Source organism: Lycium barbarum, chromosome 10, assembly GCF_019175385.1.
Source record: "Lycium barbarum isolate Lr01 chromosome 10, ASM1917538v2, whole genome shotgun sequence".
Taxonomy (NCBI): Eukaryota; Viridiplantae; Streptophyta; class Magnoliopsida; order Solanales; family Solanaceae; genus Lycium; species Lycium barbarum.
The window spans coordinates 70,744,114-70,761,122 of record NC_083346.1 but is presented as its reverse complement, the minus strand read 5'-3'; positions in this window follow the sequence as shown (position 1 = coordinate 70,761,122).

Below are 17,009 nucleotides of genomic sequence, written 5' to 3'. Positions count from 1 at the left end.
GCTCTAATACAAGAACATATTTCAATATACTTATACACATACATACTATCCACGTCGTGGAACCACATAGCCCATATCGAGTATCTACGAGCCTCTATTGGATGACATATACCAATATACACAAAAGGATCAACCGAATAGCACCTTCGGGATAGTGGAGTGCTCCTTTAAATCTGCAGATGGCTCCTACGGATCTGCACCGTCTCCCTATCTACCTGTGGGCATGAGCACAGCATCCAAAAAGAAAAGGATGTCATTACGAGCATTGTACTGAGTATGTAAGGCATTCATCAAGAAATAAAGAAGAGAATAAGAAGATAAAGTGAATACAAGAAGGTAACCAGTAACTGCTTGCCTCTTAAGGCGGATTCATGCATACTCATAAACATCATATCATGTATTGCTGCGGAACGTGCAGCCCAATCCATATATCATCATGTATCAATATAATGTCGTGGAACGTACGGCTCGATCCATTACCCATATATCCCGTGTCCGGGCATCCCGCATCCGGGATGAGATCATAATGTGCCAGCTGACCAAGTGGCTATGCGTCTATAGCGCCTCACCTTTCCCCATATCCCCTGTATACATATACATATCATTTACTTATATAATATACATAGCATGCATGAGAGCCCAAGGAAAAGCTATGGCTCTATCGAAGTGACGTAAGGTCGGTAACCTCCGATTTTATTATGGATTAATCATGATCGTCACGTCTCACCTTGAAGGAACAATTATTATAAGGTGGGACTATCCATGAAGAATACAGATATGAACAATAACGTTAAGAGGAACATAAAATAGGGTCATGATCTTATAAGAAGTCAATCCATATATTTTTGTGTCACACCCCGACTTTACTAGGGTGTGATGGGCACCCGACCCCATACTCAGAGCCGAGCGAACCCGCTGACTATTATTACGTACTTAATTTCCTTAGACTCTTACATTAATAAGAAATGAAAACGTAGTAAAACCTTCAGATTTTTTTTTTTTTGTACTCAATTCAAACAAAATCTGTAATTATATGAAACTTATATCATAACACGTATGACACATCGGCTGAACTGACAACCAATAACTACAACTCTGTCTGCAAAGTCTCTAACTTCTAACAAGACACCAAAGCATAGTACACTGACTCGGCTACACTCCAGAGCAAATGGAGCTTGCCACTCCACTGGAACATCTTCTATGATAGCTTCTACTCGTCTGGGTGTACCTGCGCGGCATGAAACGCAGCCCCCGAAGAAGAGGGGTCAGTACGAGCAATGTACTGAGTATGTAAGGCATGTATAGTAACACATTAAGGAATATAAATATAAATAATAACAGAATGGAAATGTAGAGCATATCATGAAGTAAAAGAGTGACCTGTACACCTGAGTGCCGCTTAGGCGGATACCCTGCATGCTTAGTGCTGCGGAACATGCAGCCCGATCCATATATACATATATTGCTGCGGAACGTGCAGCCCGATCCATTTGAAAACATTTCTTTTTCATATATATAGAAAATAGTACATATCATATTGCCGAGGCGTCGGCTCCGATCCATTTAACCACATATCCCGCGTCCGGGATGGTATCATGTCATGTAACACCAACTGATCAGGTGGCTACGCGTATATAACGCTCTGCCCTTTTTTCCCATCTTCCCCATATACATATACATATACATATATCATATAGCAGCATGCAGGAGAGCCCAAAGAAAGTCATATATCCATCGGAGTGACGTAAGGTCGGTAACCTCCGATTATATTATGGAATAATCATCCCACTTTGTCTCACCTTGAAGGAACAATTATTATAAGATGAGACTATCAACGAAGGATATCATTAAGAAAACATAGAATAAGATCACAAATCCCGTAAGGCGCCAAATCATATACATATGCGCATAGAACAAATTTTCAAGACTCGATGGTTACGTACATTGATCGACACCTGAAGGCTCAGAAACAAGTTTCGGGTCAATCCAGTTTAGTATAAGAAAGTTATGAGCGTTTGAAGTACAGAACCTTCTACGAACGTTTCGGAAGCCATTTTTGGAAAATTAAAGCAATAATCATATCAAGTACCTTTCGAGTATGAAATCATTCTTATCATAGTCATCATAGAGCTTACAATACCATAAACCTTTGTTTTGGGAAAATACGGGCATTTGGAAAACATTGACGGGTTATCGGGAAAATAATCATGCCTTGAAATCGTCAACATCTAACTTTGGAAAACAAGGAGAACATGGAAGCAATTATGAAATCATAACATCGGGATCATGCCTTTGAAGGAAAGGGACGAGCCTTAACATACCTGTGCCGCGCCTTACTAGCTACGCTTATTCGTCCAACTTGTTAGTCTACATTCAAGAAGATCGACACTATCGTTAGATTCATCGACATATACTTGTCTTAACCTTCAAATGAATTCATTTATAACCTGTCAAAATTTCGGCAGCATTTCCCCTGTTTATATGCCTAGCCCAAAATTACAATTCAGCAACCAATCAATAACAACAATAATACCAACATCAACAACACTATTATTCATACTAATATGTTGCATAAACATCCCACACGATGTTCTTCATCATACAACAACAACATACACTTTCTTCCATCCCAATCAAGGAATATAACCTCATCAACACACCAAAAATGTTAGATACCATTTTCCTACGCATAAATCAGTCCATCCATACGGCCACAACATGTTCAAAACGGCCCATGAACACAACAACTATAACGCAACACTTTATGACCTTTCCTCCATAACTATTTTCACTTTTCCGGCTCGCTAAGCCTTCAAATAAACCTAATATAGGAGATAGGATGAAAAAACATACCTCATACTTGAAGAAACTCAGCCACATCAACTCTTTTCACCACCAAGCTTAAGTAGAAGCGATAACAATCACCTTTCACGGACTAGTTTGGCGTAATCTCATTAAATTCTTGATTTATCGGACTACAATATTTGGGAGAAGTTTTGAGAGACTTCTAGAACTGTTTGGTATGTTAATATGCTGAAAAAAACGGGTTGATGGGGGTATTTATAGCCCCTTGGGTCGGTTCCACCGACTTCTCTATGTGGGGCCCGCGGAACCCTTTTTGACAGCTTGAGGTCTTGCTCTTAAAATGGCCATAACGTTTGATCCCGACATCCTGTGAGGGTCCACGACCTACCGCTGGAAAGATAATTCAATTATCTACAACTTGTATTTCTGGGGGTTTTCCCAAATTTCAAACTTATAATAGCGTTTTGGCCCCTCCAAGTCAGGTCATCCGAAAACGTATCCTTAAATCATCCTTTTGGAGGGCTTACGTCCATATTTGGCTTAAGGGTCCTTCTTTGGACTTGCTCAACTTCACATGTACTACTCATATATCCCTTCATATGTCCTTTATAAAATTCCGACATGTGGGCCCCACCTTAACTTATGGTTACGAGGGCTATCATCAAGTAACTTGTTAACCGATTTACCCCATACGATCTCCAAATGTCATATATATACATTCTTATACTCAGATAATATAATCTTCATCCCTAATACTTGTGTAACTTTGCTCTCCCTTGAGCTCATACTAAGTCGTCGACAGTCTTGGTAACGCAAAATTTTTCAGGGTGTAACATTTTGGAATCTTAAAGAAAATGTAGTCATCATCCATGAAAAGAATTAAGGCATCAAGAAGTAGTTCAACATTCTTATATCATCATTGAAATCATAAACTTGGAACCTTTACATATGAAATCATTCTCACCCTTGACATCATCGTCGTCATTTTAAAACATATCCATCGTTGCCGTCATAAAAGCTTACGGAGTCATAAACCTCTGGTTTAGGAAATACGAACATTTTGGAAACATTCATGAATTATTAGGAAAGGGGTTATGCCTTGGAATCATGAACATCTAACTTTTGGAAATACGGAGGCTATGAAAACATTTATGGAATTATAATCATAGGAATCATGCCTTTGAAGGAAAGGGACGAGCCTTGACATACCTTGAACGTTTACCATTCTTATCGCTTGTTCGTTTCCCTTATGATGCACTCGTGTATACCTTCAAGAGAGTTCATGCCGTCGTTAGTTAAGCAATTATAAGAACGGACTTCTATTTTTGGGGAAAATTGGGCAGCATTTCCTTTGTTTCTACTACGTTTCCCATATTCTACTTCAGCTCCCAAACATTCACAACAATAATCGCAATATAGAAACCAACAATCATCGTTTATATACATTTAGCAAAATCCACCAATTTCCTCCAATTTCTCCACATTTAGTGGTTTTATCCTATCATCACATCTCCTCATACGTCACACTTATCCCATGGTCTAAACGTTATTTATAATGTATTCATGATCACAACATATCAACATTCATGATTTCCATCCAACTTCCATTCAATTGTGACACTACTCATCCTTTTAAAAACTCATTTTCCATGTTTTTCTACAATCCAAGCATCTTAGTTTTCCAATACCTTAAAAAACATAGTAAAATCATGAAACATAACTTATATGATGGTGGAACAAGCTTTGAATGAAATTCTTCCTCTTGCACCAAAGTTTCACTTCGCCTCCTTAGGGTTTTCTTGAAGAAAATGAATCCTACTTGAGTTTCATATGCTTTGCTCCATGGATTTTATGTTGTTGATCATCAATTCCCCTTGAATTTTTCTTATGGATGGATGTTAGTGTATTCTCTAGAGGGTTCTTGAAGTGGAGAGTGGGAATGAAATGAAAATAAAGTGAAAAGAGGCCCTTATATTTAAAATTGAAATCTGGTCGAGGGACTTTATACAGACCAACATACGGTCCGTATAATTTTTACTGACCGTATGTTGGACCGCACATTTGGTCCAGAATGTTATCTTCGTCTTGGCCAATTATACGGTCCAACATACGGCCAGTATAATTTATACGGACCGTATGTTTGGCCGTATAAGGCCAACTTAAACGACTTTCGTTCTCGTCGACTCGTTTGTTCTCCGATTCTTATAGAACCTTCTTAATACTTGTTTAGCACTTCAATACCAATCTAAGGGACGTTATTACTTAAGACATCATTATGCCCTTGTTAACTCGTTGCTCGAAATTCTTGTCCGATATACAACATGCGACTCGCTTTCCCTTAATAACTTTTGTTCCTCATCTCGGATGTCTTTGAGAATCTTAATTAGGGCCATTTACACCCTTATTGCTTGCCAAAACATCGCATATGTTATGTCCTTCGCTCACCTATTCACTGTACACGTACGGAGAATTTTCAAGGTGTAACATTCTTCCCCCCTTTTAAAACATTCGTCCTCGAATGCTAAAATACTCGGGGATTCTAGAAAAATTTCACCAGAGTGTCCCCTGTAACATGGCACTACCACCCTGTCACAACAACCCACAATATCATTGCCTCACAGGGCTACAACACAATACCAACATATCTATGGCCAGACACGACCAAAAGAGCAAAAGTAAGCATGCATACCTTAAGATCTCGGTGTATCATCGTGAACTTCTCCTGGAGATTGAATAGGTGCGGGTATTTGGCTATCTATATTCTCTTCTGCTCTCCAAGTTGTTTCTTCCTGGTCATTGTTTTACTACCAAACTTTGACTTAAGCTACCTCCTTATTTCGAAGTCCTCGCACTTACCTGTATAATGTGGCGATGGGTACCTTTTCATAAATCAACTTCCTTGTCTTTTGAGCATCATTTGGTTGACATGATCCTAGTGGAAGTTCTAACATATTTGTAAGCTACCTTGCCTATTGCATACGATCTCATAGGATCTAATGCATCGGGGACTAAACCTCCTCTTCATCCCGTGATCTTATTGCTTCCGTAAGTGGTCATATCCCAGGGCTACTGTAGTAAGTGTATAACATGTACTTATGTCATGTTCCAAGCAATTATTCTATTTGTCCCTCACGACAATCCCAACTCGACATTTTATCTCAGTTTACCATATATCCTCCTTCAACTTACCCCGAGCATCATGACTCCCTCATCCTGATTTTACCTTTCCCATTTGGTTCCATTGGCAACGCATACGTATCTACAAGTTACATAATCTTTCTTGCGTGATTCGCATTCATACACATCTATCCCTGTACATTTGTCTATATCTGTATTCGTAATCGTACTTATTAGCATATCGTATCCATGGTTATGTTCATATGCATATCAATACCATTCACAACGACTTTCTCGCCAATGTCTTTGTCTCGGGAACGGGGTAACCCCACAATAAAATCCATGTTAACCTCATGAATTATTCTGTGTCTCAGGCCTGCATGCTTTCTTCTTGTGACTACCATCCCCCACTATATTTACAACATTCTCCGGTGTCATATCTTCATTTGGGCTAGAGGGGTATTCAATCTCGGGAGCAATCAAATCAACTATGAGGACAGAGAGAGATGAGAGTTTCCCTTATACTTGAAGAGTAAAAAGTCACCACAACCAATTGAATAGTACTCCCTAAACTGAGTCCAATTATTCTTCAGCCATGTCACGCAATTGGAATTTTGAAAATTTTCTCCCCGTTTTGCGCCACCTGAGACCTTAAGGGACATAACGTCTCACAGATCGGCCCCATACTTCACTAAAATTTCATCTAGGATTTGTAATTTAGAGGGACGAGGAGGTGATATAATCTTGAAGAACTGTGGGTCCACCCCTACCTGTCGTCGGTGTTTTACCATCTTGGCCTACTCACGGCCCTTCTTCTTCTTCTTGCTTTTGGATGTCACCTTATTCTACTGCCTGTAGTCAATACGATCCCGTAGGGCTTATCATTTCAACCTACACACTGGTATCCTCTCTATTCGCTTTCCCCCTTTAAGGGTTTTACTCGTGCCTGTAAATTTTGAGTTCACGTACTCCTGATTACACTACGTCTTACTCATACCGTTCCCCACAATCTATGGCTATAACAGTTCATGCGTGAAGCCTTAGCGTACTCACCTTACAATCTTGTAACCAAATAATGCACCCGTTATAGTAATCCGAACAAATATGTATTTTACTTGGCTCATCCTGTAATTATGAGTCAATATGTAAATCCGCTCCAATTAGCAACTTCCTGCCCCATAGGGATGCTTACATTAGTAGTAGGTCTAACTATCCATGCCACCCATCTAATGTCACTTGCCCTCTTCTTTGGCGCTCAAAATTTGCTTGTAACGCCATCTTCGTTTCTCTAGGGCTTAGGTCTCTTACGCCGCTAATGCGCCCCGTGCCTCCTTATTCTTTTTCTCCGATTTACTCTTGACACCGATTTCATAACCATGTTGTACCACTATCGTTATTAATTATGGCTCTGCTCCGTTGATTCATCGGCATACAGTAAACTCATAACTCATGATCATCTTTCCTCTTCAACTCTTTACTTCATATACTTCACTCGTTCTAACTTGATATAGGACCTTCGTAGGAAATACTTTCTCCTTTGACTACCACACAACTATTCCTCAGGTACGCATACTTCGTATATTTCCTTTTTGCTATATTTTTGCCCTTATTCCTTCCTGCTCAACTTATCTCATTTCCTCCCGTCTTATATTCGATCCTCGACTCTTCGTATGAGGAACCATATTCTTAACTTAGTACCACTTTGTCGTTTAGGATATACCACATTTGTCAATCCATCCCTTGCTGCCAAAACTGACTTTGTTCGTTCTGAACATCCCCTCTCATTCCTATCACGTTGACCCTCCTCCTATTAATTGTCCTACCTTTATTATTTATCCTTACCGTAGTCTTGATATTTTACACCCAACTGAAGATATCATCCATACTCTTAATTATGCCAATCACGGCTACTGCTACTCCGCTATATCACTTTACTCTGATTTTTTTTTTTGGGTTGACTTCTCCCTTTTTGCTGGCTATCATCTAGGTCGTTGAGGAATTCCTGCGCTGAACTTTCCCTAACAAGGTCCTTCAAGCTTTCTCATCTACTGCTCCCTGGTTCGCTTGCTGGTTTCACTCTTGTATTCATATAAAGCTTAACATACCCTTAGGCGTCTCCTCGCTATACTTTACATTACAATTCTTGTTACGTGCTTATTATATCCAGATCATAATCTACCCTATGGAGTAACACTTCTTGGTCTCATTCGCAGGCCTGCTTATAACATAGGATAGCCTCATAAAGCAGGCATACTCAACCTGTTATCCTTTTTAGTCAGTCACATTGCATTTACCATATGGATCATTTGCCTACGTATTCGCATTACTCATAAAAGGGTGCCAACAATATACCTGGAGCAATATCAGGGGAAGACTCAGGATCCGGTCATTCGACTAATGCCTAGATATGATACTGGGATCCACTTGGACTGGGCGTTCTTCGGTCTCTACCGCTGCTTACTAGCATCTGTGGCCCTGGCCTTAGAGGGTGTTCCGATGATGAAGAGCTAGTCACCACTCCCACAGTCCGAACATCACCTTTATCATGTAGTGATGGACAATTACGCTTTAAATGGCCTGGCCGAGCACAGGCATAACAAACATCCGTGCCCTAGCGACACGGCCCCCGATGTAACCTGCGACACTGAGTACATCGCGGCACCGAGGATCTCTTCTGGCCAGAACCACTCTGAATCCGAGGACTAGAAACTCTGAGACTCTGGGGTGACCTTGAATAAGTAGGTCCATCAAATCCGGGTCTAGGAAACTGCAGAGGAACACCTCTAAACTCATGATCAGTCCCTAAAGAATTAGCTCCCTTTCTCCAACCCCTGTTATCGTGGCCCGCATCCTGCTGCTGAGCCTGAGCGGCTACCAACTGAGTCAATAAAAGAATAGACTGTCTCATCTCTTGGCCCGCGGTATCTTGCGAAGGAACGGGGGGGGGGGGGGGGTGCTGGAGCTAAGGTCGAGGCTCTCCTCCGATCCTCAAAAGTGGGCGAAGTATGGGAAAACCGAGGTAGGGCCTTATCCTGGGGTTCTCCCTCCTCCATATCTATTGACGGCTCTCGATCAAGCCCTTCTTCAACCACCATCTTGCCTTTCTGGGCCGCCGTAGCTTTTCCTCTCATCAGCTTTGCTGAAATTATAACGCACCGTTAGGGGAGGGATAGTCTTATAACACATCTCTATCACACGATCTATTTAGAAGAAAGATGGTCATCTTTCCTAAATGCCCGGTAGCCTCCTGTTTATAGATGTGGTGCATAGCACACCGATAAACAAGACTCTACTAGACACGGCTCGTAGACACTTCCTAGGACGAACTGCTCTGATACCACTTCTGTCACGACCCAGCTGGGGGCCGCGATGGATACCCGGGGCTAACCACCGAGCACCGCTCGTGCTATCATTTCCTTAACCCATTTAACAATCATTCATCGATTCCCTGTTAACCTTAAAAAGGATCTGGTTTTCATTACAGAACATAATGCTCTAATACAAGAACATATTTCAATATACTTATACACATACATACTATCCACGTCGTGGAACCAAATAGCCCACATCGAGTATCTACGAGCCTCTATTGGATGACATATACCAATAAACACAAAAGGATCAACCGAATAGCACCTCCGGGATAGTGGAGTGCTCCTGTAAATCTGCAGATGGCTCCTACGGATCTGCACTGTCTCCCTATCTACCTGTGGGCATGAGCACAACATCCAAAAAGAAAAGGATGTCAGTACGAGCATTGTACTGAGTATGTAAGGCATTCATCAAGAAATAAAGAAGAGAATAAGAAGATAAAGTGAATACAAGAAGGTAACCAGTAACTACTTGATTGGAGTGACGTAAGGTCGGTAACCTCCGATTTTATTATGGATTAATCATGATCGTCACGTCTCACCTTGAAGGAACAATTATTATAAAGTGGGACTATCCATGAAGAATACAGATATGAACAATAACGTCAAGAGGAACATAAAATAGGGTCATAATCTTATAAGAAGTCAATCCATATATTTTTGGAATCTTAAAGAAAATGTAGTCATCATCCATGAATAGAATTGAGGCATCAAGAAATAGTTCAACATTCTTATATCGTCATTGAAATCATAAACTTGGAACCTTTACACATGAAATCATTCTCACCCTTGACATCATCGTCGTCATTGTAAAACATATCCATCGTTGCCGTCATAAAAGCTTACGGAGTCATAAACCTCTGGTTTAGGAAATACGAACATTTTGGAAACATTCATGAATTATTAGGAAAGGGGTTATGCCTTGGAATCATGAACATGTAACTTTTGGAAATACGGAGGCTATGAAAACATTTATGGAATTATAATCATAGGAATCATGCCTTTGAAGGAAAGGGACGAGCCTTAACATACCTTGGACGTTTACCATTCTTATCGCTTGTTCGTTTCCCTTATAATGCACTCGTGTATACCTTCAAGAGAGTTCATGCCGTCGTTAGTTAAGCAATTATAAGAACGGACTTCTATTTTTGGGGAAAATTGGGCAGCATTTCCTTTGTTTCTACTACGTTTCCCATATTCTACTTCAGCTCCCAAACATTCACAACAATAATCGCAATATAGAAACCAACAATCATCGTTTATATACATTTAGCAAAATCCACCAATTTCCTCCAATTTCTCCACATTTAGTGGTTTTAGCCTATCATCACATCTCCTCATACGTCACACTTATCCCATGGTCTAAACGTTATTTATAATGTATTCATGATCACAACATATCAACATTCATGATTTCCATCCAACTTCCATTCAATTGTGACACTACTCATCCTTTTAAAAACTCATTTTCCATGTTTTTCTACAATCCAAGCATCTTAGCTTTCCAATACCTTAAACAACATAGTAAAATCATGAAACATACCTTATATGATGGTGGAACAAGCTTTGAATGGAATTCTTCCTCTTGCACCAAATTTTCACTTCGCCTCCTTAGGGTTTTCTTGAAGAAGATGAATCCTACTTGAGTTTCATATGCTTTGCTCCATGGATTTTATGTTGTTGATCATCAATTCCCCTTGAATTGTTCTTATGGATGAATGTTAGAGTATTCTCTAGAGGGTTCTTGAAGTGGAGAGTGGGAATGAAATGAAAATAAAGTGAAAAGAGGCCCTTATATTTAAAATTGAAATCTGGCCGAGGGACTTTATACGGACCAACATAAGGTCCGTATAATTTTTACTGACCGTATGTTGGACCGTACATTTTGTCCAGAATGTTATCTTCGTCTTGGCCAATTATACAGTCCAACATACGGCTAGTATAATTTATACGGACCGTATGTTTGGCCGTATAATGCCAACTGAAACGACTTCCGTTCTCGTCGACTCGTTTGTTCTCCGATTCTTATGGAACCTTCTTAATACTTGTTTAGCACTTCAATACCAATCTAAGGGACGTTATTACTTAAGACATCATTATGCCCTTGTTAAATCGTTGCTCGAAATTCTTGTCCGATATACAACATGCGACTCGCTTTCCCTTAATAACTTTCGTTCCTCATCTCGGATGTCTTTGAGAATCTTAATTAGGGCCATTTACACCCTTATTGCTTGCCAAAACATCTCATATGTTATGTCCTTCGCTCACCTATTCACTGTACACGTACGGAGAATTTTTAAGGTGTAACAGTTCTACTACCTACTAACATTCTATCCTAATTTGTGTCTTCCACAACCTCCTATCTAAGGTCATGTCTTCAGTAAGCTGCAATTACGCTATGTCCTATCTAATCACTTCTCCCTAATACTTCTTCGGCCTACCTCTACCTTTCCTGAAACCATCCATAGCCAACCTCTCACACCTCCGTACTGGGGCATCTGTGCATCTTCGTTGCACATGCCCGAACCAAAAGAAATGCTCTTTCAGTCAAAAGCAAACAACTGCGAACTACTCTTCTTCCTCTTCTCTTCTACTCCGGCGAACTGCTCCCGCTACTCTGGCGAACTGCTCTTCTTCTTCTTGTTTCATCGATTTTTCTGATGCTACTTTGTCGTTTCTCTCTCGAGTAATTTATTTTTCTCTTCCACTTGGCTAAAAAATTTAGGGTTTTGAAATCAATCCGTGAAAATGATGATTTTGGTGAAAGAAGAAGAAGAATAAGAATATGGGTTTCTCTTCAAAGTTGTTTATTTTGTTGTTTCATGCTTAAGAAAAAGAACACGAGTTTCTCTTCAAAGTTGTTTATTTTGTTGTTCCATGCTTTAGAAACTCTTATTTGGTGTATTTCTTTGACTTGTTGTGCTTGTGTGGTTGTAAATAGCATATCTAGCAGTGAAATTGATGTTGTTGTTGTTGTTGTTCTTGTTCTCCTTCTATGGTTAAGGAAAAAGGGGTTGCACTTCTTTTGATTTTTTTCAAACAGCTGAGGAAGTTGTTGCAGCAATTTCAGAAATTGTTTGACATAGGTAAACAGCTGCTGAGGTTGCAAGCTTAAGAAACCCTTATTTGGTATATTTGCTTAAAATTATGTGGTTGTGTGTTCGTAAATAATGTACACTGGTAGTGAAATAGAATTTTTTGTTATTGTTATTGTTCTTGTTGTCCTTCTATGGTTTAGGGAAAAAGGGCTTGCATTTGTTTCAACAGCTGAGTAAGAAAAAACTTTGAAACATTTATTAATTCCAAAAGGAGCATGAAGACGTTGTACTCAATGCATCAATTTGATGCTAAGGACTTAAGGACTTCAAGGACATAACAACCGTGGAAAAGTGGTGGCTGGATAGTGTAAGTTTCAACAACACTTGAATATATCTATCTAATTCAGTAAGTTGTTGCAACAAGTCCTTTTTTTTTCTTGCTTTTGTTGTAGCAAGTTAATGACTTGTTGCAACAAGTAACTGACTGTTTTGATATTTTTATTGCAGTATGTAAATGAAATACTACTTCTAAAGCATGTGAGGAAGATCAATTTACCTGAGCACTATGATGCCGCTGATATAATCTTGGACCTCAACTTCTACAACATCTTGAGCAAGAGGGACACCACGATGATCGATGACATTACGACACCTAGTATTGTGTCGTTGAAGCAAAGACTTATTGATTTTGTGTGGGATAATGATGCTCTCAATTATTGTAGAGATGGTAGACCCTACCCAGGTGGTCGTCCGTGGGTTGGTGCAAAAAGGGTCATACCTGTGATGAATATTGAAGTCAAATATTTTGTCACTCTCGGGTTCTTGATTGAGTGTAGCGGTTCTATTTTTTCCGATTCGTATTTGCGCTTGCCTAATTTAAAAAGGAAAGTGTCCCGGGAAAGTACGGTTGTCAATCGTACTTATTTTAGAGTCGCCACCTAATTTTTAGGAAATTAGGAAAAACCAATTCGAAAAGGATTCATTTAAAGCAATTAAGTTTTAAAAGAATTCTAATCTAACCAAAGTATGGGTAAGAGTTTTAGTGATCCTCCGGAGAAGGTGTTAGGCACCCCGGTATTAAGGATCGGTAAAATACGGTTGACCTACGGGCTTTAATAGTATGTCTATGTAGATATAAATTGGTTGTCGTAAAAATAATCTTTGTTTTATATTTCTACCAATAGAAATTAATCATTCATGCAAAAAATGCCACTTTTCGAGAATCAAAAGTGGTAAAATTTTGTCCAAAATTGTGCGTTTTTTAGGGTATCGGACTAGAACATTTAGGCTAATACCCGAAGGCTCTTAGCCTAAGTAGGACTCTACGTAAGTCCACCCAAAAAATAGTTTTGAAAATATTTTGAACTGTAAGAAAATAGTTTTTAAGAAAAATAATTTGGATACACTATTATAGTCCACATATTATTATACATAGTCCATGTTTTTATTTCTATGCTTTTTCTAAGTTTTAGTCAATTTTTATTCTTTTAGCCTAAGTCTAAGCAATCATATTAGTCTCACAAGTTTTGTCCAAATCAGTCCACACGCCTAAGTCCATAGTCTTTGCAAATGTTCAAATCAGTCCCAAACTTTCTAAAAGTTGGCAGTTTTAGTCATTTAGTCAAATCAGTCCCAAATTGTGTTAATGCTACAAATTTAATCTTATCTTTTGTGGGAAATTCATTTTTTGGCGACTTTAAAACATGGCAATCTCATAAGGGTTCCAATTAGCACGATAATTAGGCAAATAATCAATTTAAAGTGCACAATTTAAATGAGGTAGAAAGTTTGGGCCGACCAAGCCCAAAAAGAAAACATTTATGCAACCAGTCTCGTTTTAATTCCACGTATGCTCCATTTTGCTCCAAGATGGGTTGACTCGATCTAGATACGTTAATGGGCCTTGTTGAGGCCCACCAATGGGTTTGGGTGGACAAGGATGCAAACAGGTATGCATAACATTAGTATAAGCCCACAAATTGAATTAAGTACAAAATTAAGAGGCTATGATAATTATTATAATGCTAGAATGAATTACAACTTTATTGGGCCAAGCCCGTATAGACACAACTCAAAAACTATCACAAATTATCGCAAAAGAAAGGCCCGCAGCAGTGATAGCAGCTCAGGGACAAAAACCACAAGTAACAGGCCCAACTTCGATTTCTTTTCAAATTTTTCTAAGTGTCAAAGAGTGATATATATGATATACCAGTGATATACTGTTTGATTTCTTCTCAATTTTTTCTAAGTGTCAAACCATGATATACCATTAGTATACCATTGAAGAGAAAAACCCTTTAAAGGGCATACCCTCCAGATACACTTGATATATGCTACCTATTCCATTACTCTAAACTACCGCATGCAGGTCACTTAACAAGTTCAAAACTCTTAAAGAGAAATTCTACATCTTTTTAAAAACCAAGTAATCATCTTTCAGTCAAGGCTGACAAGCAAGAATTCTACAACATGCAACTTCACTGCCAAATCTCAACACACATGAGGCAAGAAAAAGTCACAAAAAAGATTCAACTAATCCCAGGAAGAAGGAAATCAAGCAGTCTTAGGCAATGCAAAGGTTTGGTAAAGCACATCAAGTATCAAGATTCAGAGAAAACACCCATAGAATAATCAAAATGAGTAGGACACCCTTTTAGGTGATAGGGCAAACAATACTGATAATGAGGGGTAAGGGAACAAAGCAACACATATTTAAGAGGTGTAAAAGAATGAAAAAAGGTTAAGACCATAATCACACACTCATGATCTTAGTTCTTAAAAAAAATTAAAAGGGGAATCAGCAGTTTAAGAGAGACAGAGTACCAGACCTTCTAACCAAAGCTCATTCTAGTTAATGTGAAGCTAAACTAATGTCCAAAACCCATTTTAAAACCTATTTACTACTGACCAAAGGATCACAAAAGCAAGTTTAGGATCCAATGTCATTTTGCACCAATTTCATGCTTAAGCAAGTCCAAATACTTAGTGTTACAGGGTATAGTTTTACCATAATTCCTTCGGTCTCTATGTCCTAATTTACAGTTCATTCCTAGATCATATAGGCTCAGCTGATTATAAAGATTGTCCCAGCACACAAACAGTCTTGTATAGAACATTATGGGAGCCTTAGATTGCTATTCTCACCTCTTCACTTCAAGATTTGGACAAAACAAATTCAATCACAAATATAGGATCAAAATAGAGTTCAAATTCCAAGTCATGGCCATTTTTAGCTTGATTTTGAATTGAACAGATTTAAATGGTGAAGAGCAAGGTTGTAGGTTTTCAAAATAAACAGTGAAGGCCTTTTAGAAGTTAAGCAAGTTTCAAAACTGGTCCATTTTCAGGGTAAAACACAAAAAGATCAGACTCAGCAAGCAGAGTTCCCAGGATGGACCAATGGGTACATGGATACTAGCCTTAGGTCTTTTTATAAAGTCTACATGGAAACTGATAGTCTGTATGTGCAAGTAGGGGCAGGCAAGTAAGAAGAGTCAAGTAAACAAGCAGCCATTATAGGGACAGGATAAAAAAACAAAAGGGGATCATGAAACACTCATCCTAGACCAAAAGAATTCTGGGAATTCAACAGAATCCGAATGATCACAAACCAAGAGCAAGCTCATCAAAGCTAATGGAAAAACAATACAGAGGTTCAAACAAAGTTTCAACAACACAGAAGGCCCCTAGTGGTGTAGATAGGGACATGATGCTCGTTCCTAAGTTCAGATTGTGGTCACAGGTTTTAAAACATAGTATAAAAAGGATTTTTTAACAAGTCATGAAATGGCTTTGGAATAAAACTGTAGAAAGGACGGGACAGGGCCCCATCATACCCTTATGCATGTCCATCTCAAAAGGCTAGCATACCAAAACAAACTGCAACTCCGGATCAATGGAGCGCACTGACCACTGCTGGATAGAAGTCCTACTAAGCTGGACCACCTGTCGGTCTACCTGAACCTGCAGGCATGAACGCAGCCCTCCGAGCAACGGGGAGTCAGTACGGATAATGTACTGAGTATGAAAGGCATAAGAACAATATGTATATATAAGAATCATGAATAAGATCTGAACTCATAAGCTGAAATGACTATCTGCATCTACTTGTATGAATTAGTATATGTATGTATCTGCATAAATCTGTATAACTACCAATGCCTTTGTGGGCGCATAGTATGCATGCTCATGCCTATCAATGTAGGTCATACGTATATGTGTATGCGTGCGTATTTAACGCCTGTCAAGCCTCTATGGCATCCCATCATATCATATCGGCCTCTCTGCAGCCATCATCATATACATTTGCTGCGGTACGTGTAGCCCGATCCTTATATCATCATCGTGCACCAGCTGATTAGGTGGTAATGCGTTTATAATTCCTATTCCTCTTCTTATACCCCACATATATCTAAGTATATAACGTCTTCTGGTCACGGGTCAATATACATAGATATATAATAAATGTAATGCATGAATAAACTGTATACATAGAACTGGACCCATGAACAGAAGGAACACTCATAAATGGGGTACATGAACATCAAAGACTGAATTACTCCTAATTCTTCTAAGAATAGAGTAATATGGAAGCTCGCTTACTCGCTTGTTGACTCGAATCATAGGATCATGCCAAAAGAAAGAAAGGATAGCCTTAACATACCTTGAAGTATAT